The 9,321-nt window shown below is 51.1% G+C and overlaps 1 protein-coding gene across 1 annotated transcript in view; it reads right to left on the bottom strand.

Moving 5' to 3' along the window:
* Positions 1-5,853, bottom strand: part of GDPD5 (glycerophosphodiester phosphodiesterase domain containing 5) — a 179,076-nt gene extending 173,223 nt beyond the window's left edge. The window contains exon 1 of the mRNA XM_085300572.1: positions 5,634-5,853. The gene's annotated coding sequence lies outside the window, so the exon portion shown is untranslated. The remainder of the gene's footprint in view (positions 1-5,633) is intronic.
* Between the last annotated feature and the right edge of the window lie 3,468 nt (positions 5,854-9,321).

Consider the following 9,321-nt stretch of genomic DNA (forward strand, 5'->3'; position numbering starts at 1 on the left):
AAGCTTTGTAGTATCTATGCAGAAGCTGGAAAACAGGGCTTGCAAGGTCAGCGCAGCAAGCGAGCAAGGAGCAATCCTCAATAATAAATACAATTTGCATGTTAGCATGAATGCACCTAAAAATAGAAGCTCTGACAAGCCCTAGGTCTTGGCTTACCTCTTAGCTTGATGAAGTCCAGGGCTCTTAACAAGCTCAAAACGATACACAGATTACAAGGATTATTCAGGCGTTAACTTGAGCGCGGATCTCTACAGTCAGGCAGCTAGCTCATGGCCACAAACAGAGAAAGAGAGAAATCRCGACCAGCAAACTCCAGAGGGAAARGCTTGAGAGAAATCAAGCATGTTGCCCAGCTGGATTTCTGCTGGGACACCAAGACCAGGACACGGATGTTCCTCTTTCGCTGGCTTTAGAGCAGCAACAGGTTTGAGTGACAGCATGAAGTCTCACCTACAAGAGGCACGAATAATTAGGTGGCAGATTGACACCAAAATTCCCACAATACCTACAAACACAATTGCTGCCATATCAGCCGTCCGCCTACAAGGCATCACTGACTTGACAGCCTTGAGCAAGTCCTCTCTACAGGGTTTCCACCTGCAAGAAAGTAGTAGAGTACGAAGAAGAGTTCGGGTATTAGTCTCCAACCCTCTCCAAGCTCAGAGGTGACCTGCTTCTCAACAGCCTCGCGCARCACTCGCTGCCTCACCCACCATCCAGTCACAATGACGAGACCATTGTCAACGAGACCAGCGTCATCTCCTAGTCCAAAGATTTAACTCATTTTCTTTGTTTGACTGCAATTCTGCGGTGGGCGATAGGACCATTGACTTGCTTTTTAGACTGAGGCAATTAGATTTACGATTCAGCAACCATCGACTCAAGAGACTCATCAATACAAGCCTGAGACATAACCTAGGCGAGCACCTGAGAACATTCAAGACAACCGAAACACGCAGCAAAACCATCATGATTTAAACACTGCATCCAAAATTACCTATTAAAAGAGACTCTGCTCTTCACCTCGTGCTGTTTAAGTGAGCTGCAAGATGCGTTCAACAAATAACCTGTGCAAACCTAAGCCTCGAACTCCGCGCAGCTCGAGAGGGCGGAGGAGCTGAGTATTTCTGTGCCGTGCATCTAACCTCGGGCCAGGGGAGGGAGAAGTTTCATTTCAGCTAACCTAGGGGGGAAGGGAAGATAAACAGCAGCAAGCAGACTTTTAGAAGAAAAGCACTGTAAAAGCTGCAAAAGCTAACAAAGGTTTTAAGAGGAACGCTAGAATTAAAAAAAAAGTTATTAAGAGCAAACTTCCTGTGAAAGCTCCCAGCAGCATGCAAGATGAACCGCTTCAGCGCAGCGCCACGTGGTAAATCTGAAAGCGAAACGGACTCTTGAGCGTTCCTGGAGAAGGACGGAAAAAAAAAAAAAAATAAAAATCACTGTCCAGCAAGTCCAAGCCCCCTCGGATGCAGTCCGGCGAGCCGGACTCCGGCGCGTCCTGCACCCCAGGGGGACGCGGTGGGTAGGCAGCAGGAGGACTCAATTTTGTCACGACGAAGGAATTACGTTAAATCAGYGCGAGCTATTTCCGAGAAGCGCGTTAGCCGCACAGGGGCACCGCGCGCGGACGCGGGAGCGGAGCTGGGGCGCAGATTCGCTCGGAAGCCGCAAAGTAAGCGCAAAAAAATATTCACAACGGAGACAGAGACTTCCCTCCCCTGCCCCATCCCAGAAAACTAATTCTGACCAAAGACCAGGCAGGCAAAGGAGACAGAGCTCAATCAAAACACGTAATGGATTCAGCATGCGAAAACACGCAACGCACCGAGATAGACATAAGCACGGAAAGATTCCCGATTGCCACCCAAGAAGGTCCTTGTTTGAATATCCTTCGGGAGAACACGCTGTACCTTGAAACCACTTCTTGGCAGGAGCGTTATACAAATATTTAATAACACATAAAAATAAAGCTTTTCCCCAGGTTATTGAGCAAGGATAGGCCGTTTAACCAAGTATTTGGGCTGTTGTTCAGCCAGCATCCGTGGGTATTTTTGGAGGAAGTGGGGAGAACACAGCGGTTAGCTAAAGAGGAAAAAGAAACGAAGCCAAACACCAGCACGCAGCTTTTTTTTGAAAGCAAGACATACATTAAAGTAGCTGTATCTAATCACTGTTTATAGAGGGGCTGGCAGTCAAAAGCAACTGCTATTGCTGCCTTTTAAATCCCTTTTCCATGCATCACACGGATAGTATTCCTGCAACGACCTGTTAAATACAATCGGCGTATTTGGGGTCACAGAAAAGCAGCTGGGACCATACCTGGAAGGGAGATATCTTGCACTAGGAAGAAAGGAGCCAGAACAAGACACCCAAGTCCCACCAGCACACTGGAAATTACAGCGGTGCCCTTGCAAGACCCTTCTGCACCCCTGGGCAGGCAAAGGGTGTCATCTCCATAGACACTTTTAGCACCACTAAGGAAGCAGCTTGTTGGTGTGACACTGCCCTCTCCTGAGCAGAGGGAACTGCTCAGCTTCGCATCAAGCTCCAGTACAGCAGCCCTGGGGAGGATCAGCCCTAGGGCTTCAGTCCTGGCTGAGAAGACACCCTATTCCAACGAGGGAAACCGCAAGACACCACTCACCTTGCGGCCAGGACCACCAATGAAGCCCAAAGCAGGTGGAGGCTCCTCACAYCAACACCACTTGCTGCTTTACAGCACAAGAGGGAAACACTGAAGTCACCTCTTCCCCCACTCTTGAGTCTCCTCAGAGCATGCTCATCAGCTGCAGCAGTTTAATGAAGCCTCGTTAAGTCAGCAGCCTAGGGGCTCCCAGATAAAGCCCTCCCATTTCATCTCACTATCAGCAAGGAAATGCAAAGCATCTCCTTAAAGCTCTTTGGGGCAGGAGTACAGGCCTCCCTCCAGCTGTGTTTCTTGTTAAAAAAGGAGTTTAAAACAGCACTGCAGGCTCTACATTCCCAGAAGGTGAGAAACAGTTGCAGCAACATATGATTTCTCCACCAGGGTTTATCCACATGCCTTCACCCCACCAGGACAGGAGTTGCCCAGCACATGTCTGAGGTGTAGGACTGGGACAGAGCCTTCTCTGAGGCTGAAATCATCTCCAAGCTGAGATCCTGCCCTTCTATTTTCACTCTTGGGAAGACTTGCAAAGAAAGTTAAAGGACAATATTCCCTGCAGGTGTGTCTGTTAAGAGAGGATCCAGATGCAGCTTCCACCACCTGCGAGCTCCAAAGTACCTCTAAGCAAACAACGGTAGGTGTGAATGAGCTGGATCTCGACCTCCATCTGTGACAGCACTTGGGAACTGTGGGCTACTGTAACCCCCACAGCAGCACACTAAGATTGCCATAGTGTTTCTTAGTGTCTAACAGCAACATCAGTAGTTTCAGGGGTTTGTTGGTTTTTTTTTAAAAAAAATGAGCTCAAATGTACATAGCACTTTGTAGAAAAAAGTGCAAGACACAACCCCCTGGCCTTTGCAGCCAGTTCATTATAATCTTCCTGGGTCATAAGAGCAGTTGGTTTCCCTGCTATAATTAAAACTGTTATCATCAATTCCAAGCCAGTGTTCTCCCGCAAAGGACAACCCCGCAGCAAATAATCAATGGGACCAGAATTCATTTCCTTTGCGCTACTCACTGTCGATGAGCAAGGCAAACAGCAGTCAGACTTTGCCTTCSAGCACAGAATTCAGTGCAGGGAACAGCAGTAACGTGCAAAACGTGCTTATTTAATAGAAGAAGTACAGCCTGATAGAGACACCCACTCTAAAATTAACTCTGCCTCAAAGCAGAGCTTGTATCCCCCTCTGAAGCGGTGCTTTCTAAATTGCAACGTCGTGCTCTGCAGCCGAGTGCTGTTTGAGCGGCGGTTTGAAGACGCTTCGAGTCTCGACAGAGGAAAATACGTTAAAATAGCAGCCTTTAAGGCTTCAAGAACCACTGCTCAGGTAGACGGAGGCTGCGTAACGTATTACTGAACTGCTTTCCGCAGCAGTGCGGTGGCCAGYGAACGTGGACGCGCCAGACAAAATGCAAGGCAGGAAGTCTATTTACTTCAGCTTTTCCCCAGCCACACCTGCCAAGCACGAGCTAGCAACTTGTAAGGAGGAAAGAAGGGAGGAGACATTTACTCTGCATCCGCGTGTGATCCAAACCCACCCAAAAAAGAAGAAGAAGAATCAAAAAACTTTTGAATTTCCTGGCAGTCGTGCGAGTACCCAGAGGGGAGAGCGTGATGTGAGCGGTGAATTCGGGTTTAGCGTGCTCTCCGCGCCGCGTAACTCCCTAATGAAGAAACAGCCTTCGGGGGCTTACTGAACGAGCGCTCGTTTTCCTTCACGCGGGGAGGAAGCGCCAACGAAGAGAAACCTCATTCATTTTTTCTTTTAATTTTGCATGCAGCATTGTCATGACTATTCAGCTCAWATAGCCATAATCCCTTTCCAGCCCCAAAATAATCCTTAAACCAGCATAATTACATATAATAACCAAAACTACACAAACATAGCCCTAAGAAACCAAGTACGGTGCGTCTGAGTCTCTTTTTTTATTTTTATTTTTTTCTTTTCCAGCTGAAGAATCACCGTTTCCATCAGGCCAGAGTGAGATTTTGTAGCTCTGACATCGGGAATTGCTACAACAGAYCGTTTCCAGCAGAAGGCTCACATTTCAGCTGCAACTCTTAAACGCCTAGTTTTTGAGGCTCTGAATACACAGGGCTGGAGCGGACTCGGGAGAGAGCGTCAGTACAACAGCAGCAAGGGGTTGGGGTTTTCCTCCCCTCCCTATCTCCTTTCCTGGATTTCTTCTCTTTCCAAGTGATTTCTCTGCTAAGTGTCAAGGACCAAATAAGATCTTCTCTGCTCGCCCTCTCCCACCCTATCTTCTCCCTACTGGCACAAAATACGGGGTGCTTAAGGCAAACGGCGGTTTGCTCCTGGGGAACGTCCCCAGGAGCCCGGCGAACCTTTCGCCGCCTCCGAGCAGTCCCCGAGGTGCCACGAAGGGCTCAGGTGCAGGACGGGCACGGGGTGGCCTGGGCAAGGAACGGCGAGTYGAAATCTCTCCCGGGATTTTGCTGCCTCAGGGTTTTTAAGGCACCGGAGAAGCCCTTCGCCGATATTTTGAGAGCAGTGTCTCAGAAACACGGCGTTACCTGGCTGCTCGGCACAAAGCAAGTACGGCCTAAAGGAGAAGCAGAGGTGGCTGGATCCCACCCCGGCAAGCGAGGCGGGGRCCCGGACACCCGAGAGGGCAGCGGGCATCTCCTGCCCCACGTCCCCAACTGCCCAGCGGCACCCGGGAGCATCACCTTGGGATGCTCCCAGCTGGGTGAGCCACGCCTGGAGGGGGACGCGGAAGGTAACGAAGCACCTTTGGGGCCAAAGAAGTGCCTTTTGGGGGAGGGGTCAGGAGGGCGCACTCGGCGCGTGTTAAATACCTCGGCTCCGCATCGCACGCCCCCACGCCGAGCTGGGTGCGGTGGGGGGGGGGGGTGTCACTTTGCACCCCCCCTCCCCTTTCTCCGCACAGGGCACGAGCATGCAAAAGCCCCCCGGCGCCTCTCAGCGCCACCGGTCCCACGCCGCCACCCCTTACCTGCTGCCGCGGGGAGGTCCTGTCCTCGGGGCAGCCGTCGGGAGCGGCCGCCCCGGCGAGCGCTGCTGCTGCCGCCCGCCCGCGGCGGGGCCGGCGGGGACCGTGCCCCGGCGCAGCGCGGAGCCCCGGGCCGCCCGGGAAGGCAGCGAGGGAAAGAGGTGGCACCGCGTCGCCCGTCGCCGCCCGGCTCGGCTCGGCTCGGCTCGGCTCGACTCGGCCGCCCGCTGCCGGCAGCGGGGCGGGCGCTGGGGACGGGCGGCTCCGCCCCGGCCAGCGGCAGGAGGAGGAGGAGGAGAAGGAGGAGGAGGCAGGCTGCTGCCGAAGGCTTGCGGCACCCTGCCCTGCGGGGGTCCAAGGTCCCTCCAGSATGTGGGAACGCCGAGCCCCGAAAAGGCAGCCGACGCCTTTCTGCARCACGGTCCTCCCCCAGCCGCTTCCTCTACCGGGCAGCGCAGCCTTCCTCCACCCGCATCTTCCTCCTCGCGACTGGGACCTCTCGGAATTGTCCACCCCAAGGAGCGCCATGGGGGTACACGCACATGGATGCACCGTTGGCACAGTGCAACCAACAGATAAGAACCAGCCTGGAAAACCTCTGCGTATTATAGTAAAAAATAACGGTCCTGTAAGAGCCCATCTGGCCCACGGTTAACTGGGCACCAGTAAATCCCCACTTGACAGTGAGGAGCAGAGCGGTCAGGAGGGAAAATAGATCACTCGTGTTTCTATCCCTGGGATATTTATAGCTAAAGCAATAGTGTCTCCAAGCCTGGTAGGACGGATACAAGGGGGTGGTGCAACCAGGTGCTCCCGCGCAGCGGGRTGGAGGTGGGAAGGGAGCGGGTCAGGCAGGCTTGGGCTTCGCAGTCTCTTGATTTCTCTCGTTCCTGTCAATGTGCCCATTCCTGCCTGTCTAATATTTATTTTTCCACCCATTTTCAGCAGTTGCTTTTGGCCTTCCATTAGATCCCGATATTGCAAGTGTGCAGGGAGGTGTGCACMGTGGACTCGTTCCCCGGACCTCGTTCACACACGTGCCTGTGGATGTCCCAGCACGGGGTCCTCACGTTGCAGCCGGTCTGGGGGAGGGATGAGCGTTTTATTGTGTCTACGCTACGCTCAGGACTTGATTTCTGCATGCTCTGACCACACGAATGGATCACCGTGAGGAACATGTCCGGGCTGGCTTGGCACCCGGGACAAAACTGAATATTACCCCCAGTGTGACTCTTTTGTCTTTCTTGATGCAAATACTCASCTTAGACCCAAAGGCCCATTTCTCTCTCTTCAAATTGGCCATTTTCCAGCCTTTTAGCCCGTGCCCAGAGCCAGTCCTGGAGCTGTGCATGGTCCAAATGTTGCAAAAGCACGAGACGCGCTGTCAGGATGAAGAGCGAGCGTGAGACAGATACCAGACTCATCTTTACAGACGGAGAAAAAGCTGGTAACCCGCTAGCAACAGTCTCTCTCTTCCAGGGCAGCGCAGGAATAGAAGATAGACACAGCTCCCCCTCGTCTCCAAGGAGCAGCCCAAAGGTGAAAAATCCACATATAAAACCCGATCCAAAGAGATGGTCCCCGGCCTCAGCAGAGGAGACCCGGAGTCATGTCCCAGCAGAAGACATTGTTGGAGGAAAGCTGCTGTTTGCCAAATGTTTTTCCTTGCAGTCCTGCTGATTGCAAGCGTTTCAAAATCATGAGTCCCTCAAAACTGTGATTAACTCAAACCTTGATGAAAGTGTATCCTGTGGGTGCTTTTTTTTTTTTTTTTTTTTTTTTTTTTTTTTTTTTTTTTTTTCCCTTCTGGTGGCCAGGACCATTTAAGCATTTTAGGACTCTTTTATCCTTTTTTTATTCTCTTTATTCTTCTCCTGCAGCTTCAACTGTGGGAGCACAAGGGGGAGAAGCAGGTACTTAGAGACATATGACAGAGTCATGACCGTACGTACTCGCGACTCAGCCAGACTTTAAGCAAGGAAGCAGAAATTTTACATGCTTGGGTCTCTGCCTAGYGATGATCTCTCTTTAATTTCAGCAAAAATAGTCCAGCCCTTTGTSAGATTAAGGGGAAAAATACTTTGTTTTGTCATTGTTGGAAAATAGTCTTATAACTCTTGAGTTTCCAGAGACATCGCAGCTGCCCTTAACRTCAGCCAGTAATTTGCTTTTTACCGTCCCTGCGTACGTTTGCTGAAATCCGGCTGAGTAAAACACCTTAGGGGAAAAAGAAAAAAAACTCTCAGTTTGCACATTTTCCAATTTTCTTTTTTATTTTTATTTTGCCCGTTGAATCCGACACAGCCTTCACTGAGTGTGCTCCTGCCCTGGGATGTGGGGCTGAGAAAAGGGTTTTCTCTCCGAGCAGCTGCCAAAAGAGGAACGGCGAGCAGAGAGACCGTCTTTCCTCCTGCTGTCAGCACTTCTGCTGCTAAAGTCCATGCAATGTCCCCAAAAAAAAAAAAAAAAAAAGTCACAGGGTGGCCAATGGAAGGAAATTTATTTATTTTTTTTTTTAAGGAAAAAAGATGAAATTTTGAATCAGGAAGTATTTCAAAGTTCCTTATCCTACCCGAACGTGTGATTTAGAGCCTTGAATGTTCCAAACTGTTTTTAGCTATCTCCCTTTGGCATGGCTAGTGTTCATAATGTGCTTGTGCCTATATCCCCGGGCTCATTTATTTCAAAATAGGGCACCTCTGCGGGTCTTATTAAAGCCCTTTCTCACCATGGCACTTGCAGCATAACCCTGCCTTCGATGAACTGCAGTTTCCAGTAGGACCCTGCTCAGTGCAAGCTTTGGCCTATGGGCTTGGGGCAGACTTTGCACCCAATTCTGTAGGCATTTTATTATATATTTACGGATGGGAAAACTTGGTCCAGAGGGGATTTTTTTTTTCCTTTCTGATGCAGAAATACAAAACTGGAGATCTAGTGATCTCYAGAATTAAAAGTTGAGGCCCAAATGAGGCAAAGCTGAGTTTATCTAGTAGATCTCCAGCAAGAGGAGAGACGAGGCTGCAGCCTCCCGTCGCCGCTACGCTGTGCGTGCCTGTCCGTCCGTCTGTCCGTGCATACGAGGCCGGTTGGAGACAAATCCCTCCCGCGGCAGCCCGCGGCAGCGTCTGACCGACGGGAGAGCCCCGGGAAGGGGAAGGAAGCGCGGTGAGGGCCACGCTATTGTTTTTGCTTGTGCAAATGCTCGGGGAATGCAGGGCAAACAGGGGGGAGGTCTGCGTTTTCCTGTGTTTGTGCTGCAGATATTTCCATTCAGGTGCTTTTTCCCAATTCTTGCTCCGAGGCCTCTGCACCAGTAACAAGCCTAAGGAGAGCGTTGGYTGCAAGCGTGCCCTGAGGTCCCGTTATTCGACCGCGATAACGTTTGCACAGAGCGTTTGCAGAGAAGCTTTGCTGTTATATTTTGTGCTTTGCAGCTTCTCCTTCATCCTTTCTCATTTGCCGGTCTGCCCGGACAAGCCCGCCCAAGGGGTCTGTTCCCGCAGTGGTGGCAGTGGTTGGATCGTGAGCCCTGAAGAGATCGTTGACTGCAACTATGCGAGTGTTTGATGTTACCCAGCAACTGGAGACGAAGATATCGCTAGTCCGCTAAGTCAGGGAACACTTTGCCTGTTTGCACAATAACTGTGTTTGCCTGCTCGGCAGTAGGTTAACCAGCGGCCCCGCAACCCTT

The sequence above is a fragment of the Rhea americana genome, unplaced genomic scaffold (genome assembly GCF_003343005.1).
Source record: "Rhea americana isolate MKP2758 unplaced genomic scaffold, rheAme1 scaffold_165, whole genome shotgun sequence".
In the NCBI taxonomy this organism is placed as follows: Eukaryota; Metazoa; Chordata; class Aves; order Rheiformes; family Rheidae; genus Rhea; species Rhea americana.